This window comes from Taeniopygia guttata, chromosome 1 (genome assembly GCF_048771995.1).
Source record: "Taeniopygia guttata chromosome 1, bTaeGut7.mat, whole genome shotgun sequence".
In the NCBI taxonomy this organism is placed as follows: domain Eukaryota; kingdom Metazoa; phylum Chordata; class Aves; order Passeriformes; family Estrildidae; genus Taeniopygia; species Taeniopygia guttata.
Window position 1 is genome coordinate 31,953,861 of NC_133024.1, and position 22,423 is coordinate 31,976,283.

Below are 22,423 nucleotides of genomic sequence, written 5' to 3' on the forward strand. Positions count from 1 at the left end.
GTTTCAACCTTCTTTCAGGCTTTGCCTTGTAATACATGTGATTAGAAGGGAAGTAATATTAGCAATTTTTAGTGACTACTTAAAAGCAAAAATGAAAAAGCCACTTTTACAATATTTTTAAAGAGCAATTAATTAAACAGAGGGAGGTATACTAAAGACACAAAACTCCATGCCCATGAAAACACAGTACAAAATTTCCAGGCCTCTGCCTTTAATTGCACACAAAAGTCATTGTTCTCCAAACAAAAGAAGCCATGGAGCGAGTGTTTTATGTTTCATTGAGTCTTTATAAATTTCCATCACTCAAGATGAAAGTCGCACCAAGTCATTGGAGCAATTTTTTTTTTTTTTTGCTGGTCTAGCTGCCCAAAGTACTATTTTTCCCAACTGATTTATTTTAGCTATTTTAGCTATTCATTATTATTCTCCTGTCTCACAATATGACACATTCACATGGTGCTTTTTCTTTTTCTTTTTCTGGTGACCACAAATTCTTTAGGCAAGTAATATATTTTACATCACTGTGCTGCAGAGAAGATGCTCTTTGGAAGACAGAATAAGACTAGTAGGTTGCTCAAAGTCTAAAGTCAATGGGTAAAAGACTTAACTTCCACTTTTGTATTTTATTATTAATTTTTAATTTATTTTTATAAATATATATCCATGCTATTGCTACTATTTTGTTCCTAATATTTTGCTTTGTCATTTATTTAATTATCTTATCATTTATTGTTTTTTAAAAAGTGGTGGGTAAAACTGTGCATTCTCTCCTCTGTTGTGCAAAAACACAAGATAAGAGCATGGTACAAAGTTTGAAAAAAACTATTCTTGTTCCTAAAGAAAGGACATTCTGCATTCTGAGTTGTTTTTTCATTTTACCAAAATTAGTCAAACAACAAGTCTTATAGAAGATACACCACCTAACAAGGAAAAGCAATATTTGAAGTCTTACTGTTTGAAAAGTACTGAGAACTGTAAGGAATAATTTTTCTGCCTGTAAATGAGAAAACAGGAGGATCCAGACAGAGCAAAAATATGCCTGAATGAATCACACATTTATGTGAGATTTCATTTTCACTGTGGATTTAACTGAAGGAACATATTCTTTTTCCCCTCCTTCTCAAGTTCTTTCCTTAGCCCTCATTTTTTAATATACGAGAGAGAAGAGAAAATAAATAAATTATGAGTGTCCTCCCCATGTGTTTGGATACAGAGCTCAGAAAGAAAGATAAGAAAAAGAGCTACAATGAGACCCTTAAACATAGGTAAGTGTCTGTGGGGTTGGCAGAGCTCAGTGATGAAGGGAAGCCTTAGGATTTATGATAAACATGAGACGCACACAAACCAGACACAGTTAAATCCCACCTGTCCCCTGCAGACATGCAGATGATACATTTTTCATTCAAGTAGGCTGGTGACTGTCAAGTATTGTCCCCCTTCCCTAGTACCTACCCCATCATGACGCTTTTAGCATCATCCCTTATGGAATTCCTTCTGTGAAGAGAACTAATCAGGAGCAGAAGAAAGGGACTTCAGATATTCTGTGGGCAGCATGTACCAATAAGGATTACCTTCCTTTGTTTCACAGAAATAAGACATTATAACCATTAAAAAGAAAGCCAGTGGAGATATCCAACCTCTGTGCTTTGGGTTCCTCTATTTGCTTTCTGGTCAAAAAACAGAGGCAAAATTTATTTGCAGAGCATTAATACATGACACTACTAGTACTATCCTTTGACTTTATAGGAAAGTTTAATCAGGGAAAAAAAAAAAGGTCTCAAGCAAACTGGAACTTCCAACCATCTAATTAAGGCTACGTTTGCATACTGATTTCAAGGCTGAGTACCTCTGTCCACAAGGTTGTGTACCTTTGTCCATTCACTCAACATAGGCCATATGTAAGTAACAGCAGGATATTAATCACAATGAAAAAGTCTGTTCTCCCCCTTCTTAGATGCACTATACTTGCTTTTTCCTAAATGTTATATGCTCAGAATCAAGGAATTACCACTATAAGCTATTAAAATGGGGATAATACCTTTCAATTGCTCTTTTGCAATGAGAAGACAACATATATTTGCTCTGTCTTGGAAAATGAAAAAACATAGAGATGACTTCTGTTCTTTTTTTCCTCCATGCTTAGTAATACCGTTTCTGTCTTTTATACAAGCATCTCTTCTCTCCATAATCTCCAGAGAAGGTGGTTTTGATTTGGTCCTTCTCACTTTCCAATTTTCTTATCTCTTGAACTAATGTTCTCCTTCCCAGTCCTTGTGTTTTCAAGAGCTGAAAACACTTTGGAACACATCCTGGTTTGAGAAATTCTCTTCTCCCCATTGCTGTGAACTTTCATAGACGAACACATGCACACACACAGAGATTAAATCTTTCTTCCTTTGGATTTCTTTATTTTCCAGGCTTCACTGCTTCTTATTTAATCACACATATCATGAACATGATTGTCAATTCCAAACTATGGGATGTCAGACTACAGAGAACAGATTAAAGCTGAATTATTCTGCATTATTATGTTTCATTTCCTGAAGTCTCCTAAGTGCAAATCTATTGATTTTATAATTTTAAACACTATTTTTAAATTGCGCATATAGAAAAAGAAAGATGCAGAACTATTCACATTAAATGTGCAAATTCAAAGTAGGTGATTGCTATCACAAGCACAGCATACATATAACTCAAATAAAACCATACTTGACAAACCATTTCAAAATAAAACAAGCAAACAAATGAAAGCAGTTCAGTTTGAAAGGGAAGAGAGGCAAGAATACACCAGCTTTTTTAGAAGAGCAATCATTTCAGTCCATCCCCACTGGTTAGGGATCCAAATTTTCTCCTCGGCTGTTTTTCAGTCACTTTCCCTGTGTGATGAGTGTTTTCCTCACTGCCTTCAGGAATCTCTTTCTTCTCCTCCTCTTTCACTCTCCATCTTCTTATCCCTTCTCCCTCAGATTCTGCTACTTTTAGAGGAAATATTATTCCCATCCTGGAGTTCTCCTAATTTGTTCCCTGATTATGGAAGAATGTATCCTAGTTTCTTTTCTTTGGTTCTCTTGCCTATTTTCCTCTATCTTCTACCTTTTACACAATAATCCCATTTAATTACTCCCTCTTCTCTTCTTCCTACCTATATTCCCTTTTCAAAGCCCTTCAGAATTCATGCTGGGAATCTGATAGGTAATTATTTATTGCCAAGCCTGCAGACAAAGGGAAAGTGCCCTTAATGAGCAGACATTGGGGAAGTCCTAATAACAAGCCATGAGACTACTGCACAACTCATTTAGGAAAATCAGGAGATTTCTAATGAGATGAGATCCTCAACTGGTATAAAAATATATAATTTCTTTCAGAAGATAATCAAGGTCCTGTCTCTTCATGATCTGTCCTTCAGATAGAAATACAGAATATAACTAAAAAGACAATATCATCCCATATATTTTCAAATTTCCCTGGCTTTCATTTTACATCTTTAATTTAGATGTAAAGAGAACTGGCTTCTGGGTACTTTAGTACCAGGGAACTAAATACTCAGTCTGGAGTTTTATCTGGTTTTGGTTTTGGTATTTTTTTTCTCTTTGTCTTTTTACTGTTATTTTCCCCCCTAAGTTTATATGCAGCACTTAAATATTTTTGGTTGTTTTTCTTTTTTTTTTTTTTTTTGTGAGATAATCAGATTTTTTTTGTATTATTATTATTTATGTTTAACTCTTATCTGAGATTAGGCAGCAAACAGGAGCTGCTATGCTGGCTCAGCAAGCTGAGGGGCTGCAGTATAGATTGGTTTGTACTCAAGGGACTGGAGGCTGATCTCCTTCTCACACAAGCTATTTGGGTAGAAAAATCACAACTGCTATAATGAGTAGTATCTTTATCTCCATGTGTCAGCTCAGAGGGTGGTCTTCTGGGAGAAAATTAAATGTGACCTTCCACTGTTGATGTGACACAAACACGCATATATTGCACAGGCTTCTGCATCAATGGCTCCTGCTTGCAGTTCTCTGATGTGCAGTGATCCTTAAGAAGGGTATAAGGCCCAGCACTTCACTTTGAGGAACTGACATTGTATTTGAGAGATTTTGGAAGTAAGCTGAATATGGCAATCATTTTTGGACGTACTCTGTTTGGCACAAACTAGGTGAATAACTGTTAATTTCAGTGTTGCCCCTGGACTAAACATACAATAACAACATAATTTAGTTCCTATTTCCAAGGTAAAAAATTGTTTTGTAACTTCACAGTGTCATAAAGTCCAGAAATGTGCTGGTCTATGCCTTGAACTACCATATAAATACCAGATATCCCAACAAACACACTATTGAGAGATAGAAACAGCATGTATTAAATCAGATTATTCTTCTGAAGTCAATGACATTTTCAGAAGTATGGAAGAGGTCATGGTTCAAACCACTTAATATCCAGCTTTTTAGGCAGCCTCCACTAGCCTGTATTTCATTCACTGCTTATTTAATCTTGGAGTTTGCATGCTAATTTTGGCTGGGAGAGAGTAAATTTTCTTTATAGCAGTTTGTTTCAAAGTTGTGATTTAAACACTGTTGGTACACTGTTGATAAATAGTGCTTCGTTATTGCCAAGCAGGGCTTAATCAGAGTCAAGGATTTTTCTGCTCCTCATCCCAACCCCCCAATAAGGAGGCTGGGGGTGCACAAGGAGTTTGGAGGGGACATAGTCAGGACAGCTGACCCCAGCTCACTCAAGGGGTATCCCAGACCTTATAGTGTTGTGCTTAGAAATAAAGCTGGGAGCAGAAGAAAGGAGGGATTTTTAGAATGATGACATTTGTCTTTCCAAGTCACCACTAAACATGATGGACCCCTGCTCTCCTGCACGTGGCTGGACACATGCCAGCCCATGGGAAGTGGTGACTGAATGCCTTGACTTGTTTTTCTTGTGTGCAAAACTTTTTCTTTACCTATTAATTAATTGCTATTGGACATGAAATGAGTACACAGAAGCTTGGTGAGTTCAAGAGATAAAAAGAGTAAATTTTATTTCTGACCTCACAATATATAGGATTCCAAAAGTGACAGTGGATTGGAGGATGAAATTGCCACCTCTCCAACCACACTGGTCAAACCAACAGTCCATCAATTCTTTCCTCCCACAAAGAAGAATGCAAAACAATCATTATTTACATGAACAGTGCATGAGAACTCCAGTAGAAATATGTAAATATCAGAAGGCATATAAAACTTTTAAAAGAACTTTAAAACTTTCAAAAGAACTATAAAAGAAAACTTAACACTTTTAAAAATCAGGGCAACATATTAAATTGTTTTTATCTTAACTCTGTGAGTTTTCTCACTCTAACCCCTCAGATTCTCTTCTCCATCCCACTGTGAAGGAGTGAGTGAATAGCTAGGAGGGGGGTTAGCTGCTCTCTGGAGTCAGCTTGATAGATAAAATTACTTCTCCTCTTTAAGTGGGTCCTGCAGACCTACCACATATAGCAAAACATTTCTTACCTTAATCCTTATAGTCATTATAGTATAAATTTGGAGCTAATCAAAGCACTCCCTTTAGTCAAACATAAATACCAGGTGCATTAAATGGTCTTCTATCTCTATGAGGAAGGACCACTCTGCAAAGAAATTCTGTTTCTCACAAATCTGTTGATAAACAAGGGACAGAGACTTCAGTGAACAGTGATGGTCAGTGACTTGATAATATGTGCTTGATGAAACTCTCTTTTCAATCATCTTATAGAAATGAAAGAGCACCTATAATCTGAAGTCTGTTTCTCATTTGCTGTAACAGACTCATAAATAACTGTGGGAGACACTATATTGCATTGTTTAACATGGATGAGTCTATGGATCAAAACCAAATTTCCAGGATATAGGGATTCACCACCTGATAAAACCACTGATGGCGAACATATCATGCCAGTGATGCCAGTGGAGTCATACCAGCCTATAATTACACTAATGGGAATGAAAACCCATCCCAGGGGTAAATATAAATAGGTATATAGCATTAAATAAGAATAGACAGTCAGAATAAATACCTCAGCCTTAGGTAATATGTTGTGTAGCAATCTTTACTATTAGTTTTACTCATGGGAAATTTTACATGGAGAATAGGTTAAATTTCATGTGGAAGAATCAATCCTTGGGACAACAGAAAATGACAAAGATAAAAGCAATGACAAATATGGCTAAAGATATCATAGAGAAACCATTGCTTTTCAGATTAAATATCCCTTTTTAAATTGCCAGTGGACTCTGTTGTAAAAAATAGGGTGTTTCTAGAATCAATGTATTAGGCATTTCAGGTCCCAATTTGGGAAAGTCCCTCAGAAAAGGAGGAAATTTTTGTATCATTCTTCATTAATTCTCCACTTCCTTAAGTGCTTTGGGAATTATCTGTTAAAAAAGGAATGCAGTGAAGAAAAACTAAAAGTATGTGAGGAAGTACATAAAGTTGGCCCCATGTCAGAAAAGCCTGAATTGTGATAAGCAAGACTTCATGCAAGGAGTAAATATTTTATGATGTCACAATTTTTGGTTTAATATTCAGTTGTCAGGGGTTTTAAGCTGCAATAAGAGCTATTGTTTGCCAAACAAAATACTAATTTAGAAAAAAGGAATAAAGCCATGAACATTGTTGCATTTACAAGTTACCATTACCTGTAGTCATGCTCATGAACCTATGGTCTGATAAATTTTGTAGAGTCCAAGAAGTTTTCTGGAAGCCAAATAATGTGATCCCATAATGCTGAGTTTGCCTCTGCCATCCCCATTCCTAAAAAGCCCATCCATTCCCATAAAGCAGAAATCCTTGTCCTACTCCTTTCTCTCTGCCGACAGCAGACAAGATATCGCTGTTCTCTGCTCTAATTGAGATGACTGAAATGAGAACACCTGGAAAAACTGGACAGGAACATTTTTTATAGTCCAGTCTTTTGGAATTTGTTCTTTTTGTTTGACCTTAAACTATGAAAAGCCATGGGCTAAAATCACCAAGGGACAAATGGATGCCACAATCCACAAACTATCTTCTCGTTTAGCTTGCTCTTTATTAAATTTTATGTACAAAAAGGGGTCTTACTCCATGTAGTCCATAACTTTATGAAGTGACTTAGTCCAAGTATTCTCTTGTAGGATTTATCTTATGTTGGTGTAAAAGGCTGCAAAATGCAATGCTAATTAAGAACAAGGAGGGCAAAAAAGATGCTCAGAGGTCTGGTACACCTCTGCTATGAAAACAGGCTGAGAGAATGGGGATTACTCAACCTGGAGAAGAAGAGCCTCCAGGGAGACGTTAGAGCACTTTCCAGTACCCAAAGGGGGTACAAGAGAGCTGGAGAGGGATTTTTGACAAGGACAGGGAATGACAGGACAAGTGGGAATGGCTTAAGACTAAAAGTAGGTTTAGTTTAGTTATTAGGAAGAAATTCTTCCCTGTGAAGGTGGTGAGGCACTGGCTTAGTTTATTCAGAGAGGTTGCAGATGCCTCATCACTGGAAGTGTTCAAAGTCAGATTGGATGGAGCTCTGAGCAACCTGGGATAGTCGAAGGTATCCCTTCCCATGGCAGGCAGAATGGAACTAGATGGTCTTCAAAGTCTCTTCCAAACCAAACCATTCTATGATTTTCTCCATCCAGTGGCCACATTAATCAGGTTGACAAGTGTTTGAAAATATGCAAGTAAATGAAACTTGGATCAAATTATTTTGGTTTTAATTTGTCTTATTTTGGTTGCAGTTTGAGGGAATATATAAATGAGCAACTCTGAGCAAGGCACAGTAGTTTTAAGAAGTCAGCAGCCTCCTCTGCCTCTAGACCTGTTCACATGTTTTTTCACAGCCATTCCCAGTGCTTATAACCCAACTTCCACACAGGCATAGAGTTACTCTAGGAGGTGCATACATAGGCAATATAGAACATTGCTAGGAGCAGATCAGAGTTCCAGCTTCCATTTCAGTAACACCAAAGAAAGGAGAGAACAGAATTTTCCTTTTTCCTTCCTTTTTTATTTGCTTGCTAATAAGATTAATGTATTTCTTATTGTGTTCTTCTTAAAAGAAAACAGAACTCTGTGTGATGGGAAAGCAGTATTGCAGACTGGGCCAAACCAGAAAACTAAGAGGGAACTTGAGACTGCAAAAAAACCAAATGTGGTGCATAATGGGACCCATCTGCTTGTACTGAGATCATTCTGAATGAGCAACAGATAACAAATTTCAGTTTAAATAAATACTATATATTCATATCCATGCTTTCTCCACTTCAAACTGCTCAAAATCAGAAAAGAACCATTTTCTCTTTCCAGCGTCAACCATTTTTAGAAGATTTATTTCACTTCTGTATCTATTCATAAATTTCAGTTCAATCTTGACCCAGTAGAAGGCACTTGAATATCTGCTGCTTCACATTCTCTATCTCTTGTCACATATGGAGTATACAGGGATGTAAACTGCTATCAAATTATAAGTGATTTGCATTCATTTTGTACATATGCAGATTAGCACAAAACATGAAGAATGGAAATCAATCCTGATGATTTAAAAAAAAAACCTGCTTTCTTACGTGTTCAGTTTTCTTTTATTCAGATTTAGGACAAGTGAGTACCTCTGAGCAAGCCCTTGACAAGCAAAAAAAAAAAAACCAAAAAAAAAAAAAAAAAAAAAAAAACACCAAACCACCAAAAAAGCCCTGAATAGTTTTGAAAATCAAAGCTCTGCTCAGGAAGTGTAGTTGTCACTATTTCTAAACATGCACAGGGAAAAGATCGCTACTATCCCCATGGGAGATTGCAATAATGAAGCCTTGAATATCAAAATAGGTATATATTGTGTATTCAGAAGTTATCCAGATAAGAGGGACTACTAGGAAGATTCTTCATGCAACACATAGTGTAGGGTGTAGGTAATTTATGCTTGAGCAAAAGTATTTACTAAAAGGTACAAAACCCCAAAATATATACCTCATCTAAAGAATCATTACATTTCTCTCAGGTTGTTCCCTTCACAGAAAATAATATGCATTTTGCTTCAGGTCTCTTTGTATAGAGTCAGTTTCTGGACATTTTTTACTAATGTCTCTTTGCTACATCTGTCCAACAGAGGCCCCTGCCAGTGAATTTCTGTTGCCTCTTCAAGTAGCCAAAATGATGCTATCACTCCTTAACTGGCACTTTGAGGAGCTAAACAAGTAGTGTTTTCCATGTTGTTCACAGTGTGATCTCTTACCAAGCCTTTAATTATTCTCATATCTCTTCTCTAGTTTATCAATATCCTCGTATTTTCTACTGGTAGCCAACCAAAGAAGTATTTCAACAGAAGTTAACCCATGCCACATAGCAAGATGGTTTCACTATGCCTACATGAGGATTCTGTGCTTGAGTAAAGTTTCACATTAAACTAAAAGCTCCTCTTTTAACTATTTATTCATAATTCCAGAGAAGTGTTTTGCAGTTTTGGAGTGCCTGAATAGAGGATCCCCAATGAACAGATTGCCTTGCTTTTACTTCTCTTTGAAGAGTTTAAATTTCATTACATTAGAGATGAGATCACTTGCCTGTACAGAGCTCACCAAAACATGTAGGTGTCTGTCAGTATCTCCTATTTTTCCATTATTAACTGCCCCTGATGCCTCAAAGCATCACCCCAAGTTTTTAGCTTGCCTGCAAACTATTTGGCAATGGTCATATTTTTTTATCCCAAGTGGCTGACAAACATGGGCAGCAACATAAATCTAGGAAATGGAGTCTATAATATTTTAAAAAGTGAATTAGAAAAACACATAGGAAAGTAAAAAATATAAATAATAACTTATGGAGAGAGACTTGCACACTGTAATTGAACAATTCCCTTTATGAGTAAAACTTCAGACAGAAATAGCTCTTCTTACACAGACAGGGATTAGTTAATCTGTGTTGCTGTATCCAATATACTTTATGAAGGATAAAAACCATTTTGAATTAATGTATTGGGGTTATTAAGAGTCAGCTGACACCTGCAGATAACTGCAGGCAAGTAACAGGAATACTTAAAGCATTATACACTTACTCATCTCACAGAGGGGCCTTTAACCTCCTGGCTTTCTTCTTACATAGTTTGATTACTAAAGCAGCTCTTCTGTCATCATAAGTCCTTGGCAATACTAGATCCCCTCATGATTCCAAAAGCTAAACCCTTTACCGTAAAACACTTTTGTGGAATATTTTTTTCTTTTTTGAACTATACTCAATATCATCCTGCAATATATAATTTCGCAATGCTTCTGTCTTTATCTCTTTCAGTCACTGTTTCTCAAGTTGGAAGTAATATGCCTTGGAGTTATTAATAATCATATAGAACTTTTTCAAAGAGTAGTTGGGGTGTGAAGAATATATACCAAGGACATCTGTGTCATTCTCATACCTTCTTTCCTAGGTGTTAGCTGTCTTATCAGTCATAAAGAATTTCTAATTAGGACCGTCAAGATACAGAGCCAATAACAAGAAATGACAGAGAGTTACTGGCATGATAGTTTTACCTCAGAGAGACTTAGAAAAACCTAGAATTTGAGATGATTTTTCTTACAATCCATCAATCTGCCTAATTTTGCCAATTAAAAAAACCCCTACATCACGTGTTCTCATATGCCTGTCCTATATTAAAGTCAAGAATATAAACTGACCTGATTTGCTAGTAAGAACCTAATTATCATGGCTACAGGGTGAGCAGTCCCTCCAACATAACAATTTATTAGCTAGAATTCCCTGGGCCTTGGCCAATTCAGATTCCTGCCAAGGAGACCTGAAGAAGAAAGGGACCTAACCCACAGGATTTTCTGACTTTTAGCACAATGGATTTTGTCAAGGAACCTTTCCTCACCATGTTCACTGTAAGTTAATAGGAGAGGAGAAAATGGATTTGATACCAGTCGGGCTGTTGTGGCTACTTTAATTTCTCTTAGTAAGCAGCTCTTTGGACACCACAAGGTAAGTCACTGTCCAGAGCTCCTGCACTGTCCCTTTATCAAAGGGAAAAGCAGCATCAACTTTGGATAAGCTCATTAAATAGGTGCTTTAACTGGACATGGGAAAATGGGAAAAATGTTGGCATCTTTGCCTCAGAGTTTTGTTATCTATCTTCATGATAGCTCCCACTGTAGATAGTAAGAGAAGATGGAGGTTTCCTGGGTTAATCTTCCTAAAAAAATATTTTCCTACTCTTTTCTCTCCTCTGGATGGTCCCCCAAAATTATGTCTAAACTAACATAACTGTTATGAAGGTTTGAAAATATTTAGGCTTCATCATCTTGCTTTGGATCCTCCTTTCCTGCCGTTTCTGTCTTAGTTGGAAGATCTGATCTTTTCTTATGTATTAACCTGACTCATCCTTTATGGCCCTTTTGTAAGTTTTCTGATTTGTGTGGCATTAGTACATCTGTTGTTCCTACCAATCACACGTTAGAGAAATCTTTAAGACTGAAGGAGGCTTTCTTCACCTCCCAGTCACATACTTCTCCCAACACCTCCATTCAGAGAGGCAGAAAGCAGCCTGGACGTAAGTGGTACTTGACCGAACAGTTGAGATAACTGTATGTTTTGATTTTGTTCTTTACATGGTTCTTTTGTAAAACTAATGAGGAAAAATTAAGCCAACAAAGGAACTTGCTTTCATCCAGGAATGCAGATCTTTTCTCTATTTGCATGCCAGCTAGTCTGCTCCCTTGGCATATTTTGTCTCCACCTCAGTTTTCAGGGTAGAAAACAATGTCATTGCTGATAAAACAAGCAGGAAAGTTAACTATATTGTTACCACCTATCAACTTCCTATGTAGGGGACTGTATCTAAACTGATTTCATGGGGCTATCACCCAACACTTCACTAATGTTTCATCTGAGATAGTTTTGACACCTTATTCCTCTTTTAAGACTATGCTTGGGCTGAGGAAGTAGAAAATTTGATCACCAAGGGCAGTAACTTGGAGTGGTTTTGTACCTAGGTCTGCTTTGCTTTGCTTCTCGCTTCCTTGCTTATCGTTTCTTCCCCCACCCCCTCCCTACTTTCCTAGAAGAGAGAGTCATGGAATCATAGAATGGTTTGGATTTACAGGGACCTTTAATTCTCATTTAAACCAACTCACCTGCAATGAGCAGGGACATCTTTAAAAACAACAGGGGGTTCAGAGCTTCAGCCAGCCTGACCTTGAATGTTGTCAGGGATGGGACACCTACAACTTCTCTGGACAGTCTATGCCAGCGTTTCACCACCTTCATTGTAAAAAAAAATATCTTCCTTACATCTTATCTAAATCTACTCTCTTTTAGTTTAAAAACATTACCCCTTGTCCTGTTGCTAGAGGCCCAATTAAAAAGTCTGTCCCCATTTTTCTTACAAGTTCCTTTTACATATTGAAAGGTTGCTATAAGGTCTCCCCTAAGCCTTGTCTTCTCCAGGCTGAAAAACACCATTTCTCTCAGCCTGTGTTCAAAGAAGTGGTGCTCCAGCCCTCTGAGCATTTCTGTGGCTCTCCTCTGGACCTGCTCCAACAAGTCCATGTCTTTCCTGTGCTGAGGGGCCCAAAGATGAATGCAGAACTCCAGATGGGGTCAGGACAAGAGAGAAGTAAATGCTCTGAAATTAGCAATCTCTGATGAATAAGGGATCTGCAGAAAGGATATATATACTTTTTGCAAGAGTGACACAGGATTCATCTCTTTTGATATAATTCAGAATTCAGCTCATTTCTAGGTAATTCGAGACAATGTCTGTTTGAGAGTGCACCTGTTCTGAACACAGCCTGTTACAGACAGTGCTGGATCCTGTGAGCTCCTGACAGCTAAAAGGCTAATCTTTTCAAAGTGGAAGTAACAATTCTGTCTCATACAGAACACTGGACTTGTAATTCAAAAGATCTGACAAATTTAGAAAGGCTTTTGTTCACGTGTTTGAAGAAACTGACATTTTTACATCTGGCCTGGAATTGCCTTCTAGGATAACATTGAAGGGATCAAAGTAAACACGTGTATAAACCTAATAAAACCAAATGTCCCAAAAGACACGTCAACTAACTTTCCACTTCACAGCATGACTATAAATCTGATTCCCATCAATAATTTTGTGCGAAGAATGATGGACTGAAATGAATGCTGCCAGGATGCTGCAGTGATACATTCAGGGAAGGGAGAATGAGAGAGAACTTCCAGGACTCCAAAATTATTTGGCAAAGAGGAAATAAATTGGACGTTATTAGAAAACTTTTTCTGTGAACAGATTTATTGAGGCAGAAACACGAGTTCTCCTGGCTCACAAAAGAGAGCTGTAGACAGATCAGAAGTCCCCTTGTCCCCTCCTTTCAGCTACTTTCTATGGTCAAGGTGTCTTCTCAATAACTAGTCATGGTAATTAGATCAGGACATCTGGATTTGTTTTATATTTATGTTTCAAAGTTAAAATTGACCAGGAACTGGAAAATGTGTTCTGGGGAGTATGCCCTTTAATTAATGTCTCTATAACAAACAAGAAACACTAACAGAAAAGTGAAACATCTAACTTGCCCTGTGGGACATGATCAGCAAGACTGGGGGTTGTTCAGCTCCTGCCCAAGCTGTCTGGCACATACGCTGTAAAAACAAGTGTCAGCTAATGGAGCATGCCCTCATGCTCAAGGAGAGAGCAAAATGCAAAATGCATTCTGCTGCATGTCCCAGTGGAATTGGGCTCTGGACAGTTGGAGACCCACAGCCACAGACAGGCTGTGCTCGAAGTGTCCACCAGGTGTTAATATTCAATATCAATCTGTCATTTCCCTTGTTTTCCCTTAAAGCTGATTCATCTGTCATTCCAAAATGATACTTTCTTGAGTATTCTCACTTAGAGAAAAGGACAACGTCTATCCTCCTTTTGAGTAGGATCATGGCTGCATCAAAGTTGATCACAATCAAATATTTTGTCTATATTACAGACAAAAGAACAATAACCGTGGACAAAATGAATCAGCTTGACAGCAGAAATTTAAAAATTACTTTCTCCAAGGAATTAGCCTGAAATCTACACTGTAGACATAGGGTTAAAATCAGAGATGATTGACATTAAATGTCCCTTGTTCATTGTCCCAGTTGCAAGAGTCTTGCACTGTTTTACCTAGTGAGACAAGACATTACTGGAACTGGTCCAACTCGACTATGCAAAGCAGCTTAACAAGCAAAAGCATCATCTGTGGCAATTTTCCTGACGTTCCAGAATGACTCTCATGGAACCTCTGAGGTGAAATGATCTAACAGAAAAGTAGAATTGTTTTGAAAATGAAACCCCCACATTTCACATTAAGCAGAGTTAGGAAATAGGACCCAAAATACCTTGCCTCCTCCTCCTATGACAGAAAGTGGTTAATTGCTATATTTGGTGAGAAAATGTATTTAAAAGCATAAAATTGAAGGTTTAATTATATTTGGTATGTGTTACTGGCAGAGCTTCATGAAATGATCAACAATTATCTTTCTCATCTATCAAGTGCTCAGGAATCACACAAGGACAGGGAGTAGGAATATGAAGTAAGCTGTGCCAAAAACATAAAAATGTGTTGTTTCTCTTGTAGTTTTCTTCATGTTTTTCCCCACATTTTCCATACACATCATTCAAATTAAAGTGAGTTTTTTTTCAGCATAGCTACTTTCTGACTTATCTGGAAGCAATCTACCCCACAAGACCTTTTGAGCATCAAACTCACTACAGGACACAGTGGAGTCCCATTTTAAACCAAGAACAAATTAACACATTCCAATTAAACTTCATCACTTGATTAACCCGAAATGAATAAAAAAATGCTGTTCATTGACATACAAACCCATCTTTATTATGTTGCTACTCATAAAACTTCATATGCAATGGCACAGCTCTGCCAGAACATTCAGACAATACAAACCAGATTAATTTTGGATATTTACGCATGTTTCTGAAAGACTGAGATATTTCATGCCTACAACCAAACTTTAATTAGTGCTAAAATTACAATACAATGCATCCCATCAAAGTAGGCACGCTATTTATAGCTGCATATTTAACTCTTGGTTTGTCAGGTGCTCTGTACATCAGGACCACTAACATCCTGTTTAGCTAAGAAATTCAGAGCTTAAAATACAGCTGGAAGGGGATGCACAATATTCCATGCTGTGAATGCTACTGGAAAGATATAACCCATGAATGGTGGCTTTATTAGTACTTACATGCTTATCTATTTCCTTCGTGATTATTTCTGGTTGAGGTACTAGGCTTATTCGTGAAGGATGAACAGTAGAAAGCTTGGTGCTGCTAACAGATGTGGATGCACTTAATGGGAAAATCCATTACCTCAGAGAAGGGCTGAGATTTCTGTGGGATTCTACAAAAGGCTAAGCTTTTGACACATATAAAAGTCCCAGAAGAGCAGTTATTTGTTGTTTCTTATGAGTGGATATTTGGAATGGTAGCTTGAGGCCTGGAGTGTTCTAAATTCATCACGTAACACACAGAGTTTTAGTTACCCATGGGGGATCACAGCTTGAGCCCCAGTATTTGGTGTTCCAGCCTGACCACCATAACCAAAACACAGCTCTTTCTGCTTTCACCATCCAAAACTTTGTCCAGCTTTTATTGAAGACTCTTATCAAGCAGAGGGAGCAGGTAAGAGGGCAAAGGCTCCTTAACTTATGTGATTGAAGTCTGTTTACCCCCAGTTACCATCTACCAAAGCAATTCACTCAGGTGCTTGCATTTACCTGGGATGAACAGGTTGACAAAGACATAGCAAAACATGTTGCACTTGATGTAGAGGTGACACAGATCACTTTATCCACCATGTAATGAGGGACCTATAGCAGATATTTTGACCTGGGTGTTGGGTGGAGCCGACTTCCACTCACCATGCCAGATATGCTATTAGCACTGCTTAGGTTTAAGGATCTCAAATTTATGCAGTTAGATAATAATGATGGGATGCTTTGAAAACAAATTTATATCTTCTGTCTTTAAAGACAGAATAATCCAGTGGCAATTTCACCAAGTAAAAATTAGAGGATCTGAATGCCCAAAAGAGCTATTTTTAAAGGTCATATGCATTGTTAATAAAAGGTTGAATAACGGTGGGGAAAAAAACCTGTGAAATATCCAATAACTCATATGAACAAACAAATATCAGGTTATAGACAACAGAAGCATGAGGCATGATCGCAGTATATAGGTTTCCTTTCAAACCTGGATGTCTACTTGCAGATATCCACTAAAAGCCTACACATTAATTACAAAGGAAAAAAGATAGCAGTGGAATTCATTTAGTTCTTTTGTTCCAGGCATTTCATGGCCATCAGTCTGAAATTTTGAAAGAGGCCCACATTGAAGATAACCCTATAAACAGGGTAACTTGGGACTTAAAAAAAAGGCTTAAAAAAAAAAAAGGTAAACTTTCCCCACATATGGTTCTAACAGATGTGGTTTTAAATTACCATTGGGACATAATAATGTTTTTTGAATAGACTGAATGTTAAATAGTTGGCTCTTCCTATGTGACAGACATTAGTGCTCAGTGGTTTAAGCAGAAAACTCCCCATTTGTGTATTTAGCTGGCATGTACTTCATTTTCAGCCCACACCAGTCAGTATGATTTAATACCTTGGCCTGATGTCCCTCTCACCAGCAAGAAAAAGGATAAAATTGGATTAAAGACATGAAACAAAACAAAACCAGGCAACATCACCCCCCCCCTCCCCCCACACCCCACCACCGCAGCCAATGCCAGGCTCCTCTGCATTGTTCCTTACACAACAACTCCTGCAGCCCTGCAATGGGAGCTCACTGGAGATGACAGCTGAGGAAGAAAAACATTAAATAATTCAAAGCCACTATCATCAAGTCTGATGTAGGTATAAAAATAGTTACAAAACACCACTCTACATGTTTTCATTATAGGAACTTTGACTTACTTGGAAACATCAAGAAAACCTCAAGCCTATGCCACTCCCAGCCTCACATGCTCAATTAGTCCAGCAGTGGAAATGACATCCATTTCCAAACCAGCCTTCAATTTTCATGGCCATTTTGTGCTTCTACACTGGGGGAGCCAGCTCTGTTCCACAGCAGGAGTGAAAAAGCCTGATCCAGAGACCATTAAAACCAACAGGAGCCTTTGAATTAACAGTAATGATTCTTGGATGTGGCCCTGGTTTAAGTTAAAGCATTGTGGTGCTTTGGGGATTGAAACAAGATGGAATGTGATTGGCTTTTGTTATCTTCAAAAAAATCTCTGTTGCTGGGAGTGTCCACTTTCAAACACACAGTCTGCCAAAGCAGTGCACATTTAAAAAAAAAAAGGCTTTAATGAAATTCCTTAATAAGGAAACCTGACAGCAAGGTGAGGTCCCACATAGTCTGTGTAACATTAACTCCAGGTGTTTTCATTTGAACAGAGGGAAGGAGAGAGAAACAAACAGGATTACTGACATATGAAGAATATATGCCCCACACATTAGATTGGGTAGTTTTGCCTTGTCTGGGTATCCCAGTTTTACTGATTTATGTATTTCATGCACAGCAGAGATGTTACAGGCTTTTCAGTCTTCCATGCTCTGAAATGGAGGGTGGGAAGAAAAAAAAACAAAGGAAAAAAATGAATCAAAGAGTCTTCACAGAGCACAGCAGAGCACCAGCTGCAGGAATCCAGCTCTAATGATGAAAGAGTTGGTAGAGGTCCTTCTCTTCCTGGTGTTCCCCCATTTTCTCACCCCCTAAAAGATCACTTTTATTCCCTAGTATTAGCTTCTGATATACCCTTCTTCTCTGTTACCATCTTCTTAACTAGATGTTTCCTGCGTCTGATACTCTCTGGAGAAGACATCAGCCAAAATAAATAAATACATAAAATTGAACAAAACATTAATTATGCAGAAGGTATAAAATAATACAAAACAAAGTGATGCAGGTGTACAATAAAGTTGCCCTCCAGAGGCTGTGATCAGCAGCGTTTGGCACAGAAAGCCACAAACAGATGACATTTTAAAGCATATGGGGCGTATGCAGGGCTGTAAGCAATGGTCTGTAGCTTCTAAACGAGTCACTTGTGCATCCCTCCAATCCCAAATAAGATTGTTAACAGCAGCCACAATAATAATCCATAAAAGCTAAGCCCTAAAGAAAGCCCTGTTCAGGTAGACCCAAGTGCTTGCCATCAAACAGGGCTCTAAGTGGCAGGCAGGTGGCTTTGTATGCTCACACTTTCTTGTGAGATAAAAGCAAAACCAAGAGAGAAGGAAAAGTTTCCAAATCCCAGGTGTTTTTGCAGTGCATCATGAAGACAAGAGGGATTTTAGGATAGCAAGAAGATGGAGGTACAGGGGAAACATAGCAGGCTGTGAGAAGATGATCATTATGTTGTCCCTTGGTATCAGGATTCTGGTGGTGCAGTGTGGAGGAAAGCAAGGACATAATTTGCTGCTTTTGGGAAGAGCAAACACTGGCTAGAAGGACGTATGAGGAAAAAAGGACTGTTAGATACTGGCAATGAGAAGAAAAAAACATTTGAGCAACAGACAACTTCACAGTCAGATGTCACAAGACAGGCAGGCTGGTTGTTCTCACTTTATATAAAGGGTATTTTGTTGGTTATATTTTTGTTGAGATTATCCCCAGGACAAGAATAAAAGTCAAAATGAGAGCCTGTTTCATTACTGGGCTTTCTGGTTCTCTCATGAAGCCTCCAACCATTACATGACAACCTACTTTCACAATACTGGGTAACAAGCTGGGTGATAAAAACATCAGATGCAATTCAGTATCAGTAAAAGCAAAGTAATGCATAAAGGGAAAAACAGTTCTAACAATGCATACACAATATGGGCTGTAAATTAACTGGTGCCACACAGAAGGTTGGTTGAGGAATTTCCATGGGATGCACTTTAGAGTACTGGCTCTCTGCTCATGCCAGTTAAATGCACAGGAAAAAATCTGAGACACATTAGCGAAGAAATAGACAATGATAAGAGAAAAATAATGGAATAATTTTTATTGGAAAAAATCTGTAAGATCATTGACCCTAGCCATTAACCCAGCACTGCCAAGCCATCACGAAACCATGTCCCTAAGAAGCACATCCACACACTGAACATTTTCAGGCATGGGGATTCCACCACAGCCTCATTCCCTCAGCAGCCTGTTCCAATGCCTGATCTCTCAGTGAAGGTTTTTTTTTCCGAATATCCAATCTAAACTTCCCCTGGTGCCACTTGAGGTCATTACCTCCCGTCCTGTCACTTGTAACTTGGGAGAAGAGACTGACCTCCACAGGTTACACCCTCCTTTCAGAGAGTTGTAGAAAGCTATAAGGTCCTCTTAAGCTTCCTTTTCTCCAGGCTAAATATAATATGGGATGATGCTTTATAATGTAACATGTATTTCTGTCTTAATGCTGCATATGTTTTGAGTCTATCCATGTCCAATAGAATAAATAAAGACAGAGGAAAAGGAAAAGGCTGAAAAGATTATCAGGAATATGGAAAGACTTGCAGAATAGATAAAGTAAGGGGGGGATTTTCATCTTGGAATAGAAAAACAAAACCAAGGAGTAGAAGGAATTCATCCTGCTGTATAAGTCACAAAGTAGGAGTCATCTAATGAAATTACCAAATTGAGAGAGGTTAAAGCAGAAAAACAGGAAGGCTTATTCACTCATTGCATGATCTTAAATTTTGAAACTCTTTCTTGGGGCAATGACAACTGCATGCTGACTTCAAAAAAGAATCCAGCAAATTGTTAGAGGACAACTGCTTCAAGGCACACTAAGTAGGATGGTTCAAAAGACTGTCCTGAAGATAGAAGATTGTAATGAAAAAGTGCACTCTGTATTTTAACATGAATAAAATTAGACTGCATATCAGTAAAATCAAACTGCTGTAAATAGCTGGTAACCTAGGAAAAACTCCTTGGTCATGGGACTAGCCTAAACCCCCATCACCTCCACAAAGCTGTTTGTACCCCCTTCTTTCTCTCTTCTCCTTGGCAAATGCTGCCACGACATTGACTCAATGTAAGCCACTAAGTTATCAGAAATAAACAAAAACCTCAAGCAGAAAATGGAGCTTGTTTTGTCCTGGGGTGATGAATTAAATTGTTGAATCACAGAATGGATTGGAAGGCACCTTAAAGATCACCTAGTCCCAGCCCTCTCTGCCATGTGCAACGACACCTCCGACCAGACCAGGTTGCTCAAGCTCCATCCGGCCTGGCCTTGAACACTGACAGGGATGGGGCAGCCACAGCTTCTCTGAGAAACCTGTGCTAGTGCCTCACTACTGTCACAGAAAGGAGTTTTTTTCCTAATACCTGATCTAAATCTCCCCTCTCTTATCCTAAACATTTACCCCTCGTCCTACCACTATGTGCCCTTGTCAAAAAGGCATAAATCATCAGATATATTTTGAAGAAGTCAAAGGACAGGAGTTGGGGAGGGAGGACATTGGGATGGGAGGAGAGAGGAAGAGCAGGACCCCTCTCCTTCCATGCCAATGGGTCTTGAATTTGGCTCTGATGTGAAACTGCAGCCTGAGTCACCTGTGATGATGATAAACAGAGAAAAAACCTGGTCACATCAAAATGCAATTATCTGTTCTTTCAGTTTTCTGGGTTTCCATTTGTTTTTTTTTTTTCCTAGGTTTTTTTGGCTCTAGTTTGTGATAAGAGTTGCTGTTACAATATAATGTTGCAATACTAAACAAGAATTCCTCTGTCAGCAGGACACTGAATCTGAGGGTGGTGGGATACATGGGAATTTGTGGGTTTGCTCTGTCAGTGCAAGATCTCCTGAGATTTCTTTGGATTTAATCCCATCCTACAAATCCTGCAATGCTGTATCACTTTGATGTGACTTTGTGGGATTCTCATTACTTGTATTCACTTCGGTTTCCAGGAAGCTTGAGATTTCATCATCTGCTAACATATGCTGAAATGCATGTGTCAGATCTATAATAAATTTCCAATATAAAAAAATATCTCTAAAACACACAAATACAAAATTGGTTTGTAACACAATCTCCAATTCTCTTTATTAGGGAAAGGCAAAGTTGGTAGTGCTGTCAATTATGGGAAGAGTGAGGCAGCTTTAATAATAAAACAGCATTCACAGTTTCTTATAACTATACTAAGCAAATTGTTTAGCCTGAAAATTTCCATGCCAGCTGTCTGCCTCAGGCTGAAGTTTTTTGGAAAATTTCAGTCAAAACAGTTCAGCAGATTCTGAGAACAAGGCTAAGGAAAAATATGTTGTTTTACTAACGTAAAAAAAAAAAAAAAAAAGCCTTTAGCTTTCTTTCTGAAACCTCATCTGGGATTTTTAGGACTTTAGAGGAAGGACTTGAAATTTGCCTGGGAGAGAACTGTTTTTCTTATAATGAACTGTGTTCATATCTCTGAATTAAGCAAAGTTTAGACATCTCTGATAAAAACACTGTTGCTACATGCTCAGGCATGTGGGTGCCTTTGTACATATTTGCCAGCTTCTATCACTTACATTTCTACCTGTGTGTCACTAAACAAGATGTTTTATGCTATGTGAAGCGCCAGGTCTGCATCCAAGTGTCAGAACTGCAATCAGAGATGCTCTCTGATTCTTGGCATGATCTCCAGCTGGTAGGAACTGAATGAAGTTGGGATGAGAGACTTGGAGAGCAGGGGTTAGAGGGGTGAAAATGGGATTGTAGAAAGGGGCTGGGTGAGGCAGGGCATGAGGAGAAGACCTGACTGATGGGATAGACTGAGGGATCTGTTTTGAAGCGCAGAGGACTCTGTTAGACTAAGCCATTGACACACACTGAGAGACCAAAATGAGGCAATGTCACAAAGCTACTATCTCTTGGATGACTCAATAAAACCAAATGAAATCAACAAAAACTAGACTAGCAGACCAACAATATGATTTAAAAGTATATATTGGAGAACCATAATTTAAGTAAAAATCACAGTGAAAGTTGCCTTAATCAAGTGTCTGAGTAATGTTGTACCCAAGCTGGCTGCAGATGAAGCAATGAGAATGAGTAGAAGAGGAGGTTTAGAATCCCTGTCTCACCTGCTGCTGAGCTGGGAGATTTGTACTGACTGAGCACAGGATTGTAGTATGAGGATGAATGTGTTTCAGATTAAGGTAGCCAAATGATGCCCCAAGACTGTGGGCAATGCTGGGCAAGTCCATTCAACCCAACATTTCATAATTGTGTCAGAGTTGCAGTCAATGGATGATCATCTTGACAGCTCAGAGTCTGATCTGCTGAAGTGTCAAACATCCACAGCAGCAATTAAAGGCTGTGTGAACTTTGCATTGTTTTAGCACCATTATAAGGAAACACCTAAGTAATCCCTGATCACGGCTCTGTCTGCAGGTACACATTGGTCTGCTGGGTCTTGAGATGATTCTCTACTTTCTAGAACTAAAATCTG

The 22,423-nt window shown here is 38.4% G+C and overlaps 1 protein-coding gene across 46 annotated transcripts in view; it reads right to left on the reverse strand.

Annotated features, from left to right (window-relative positions):
* TENM4 (teneurin transmembrane protein 4) overlaps nucleotides 1-22,423 on the reverse strand; it is a 1,535,912-nt gene that overhangs the window by 567,851 nt on the left and 945,638 nt on the right. The gene's annotated exons all lie outside the window — the stretch shown is intronic.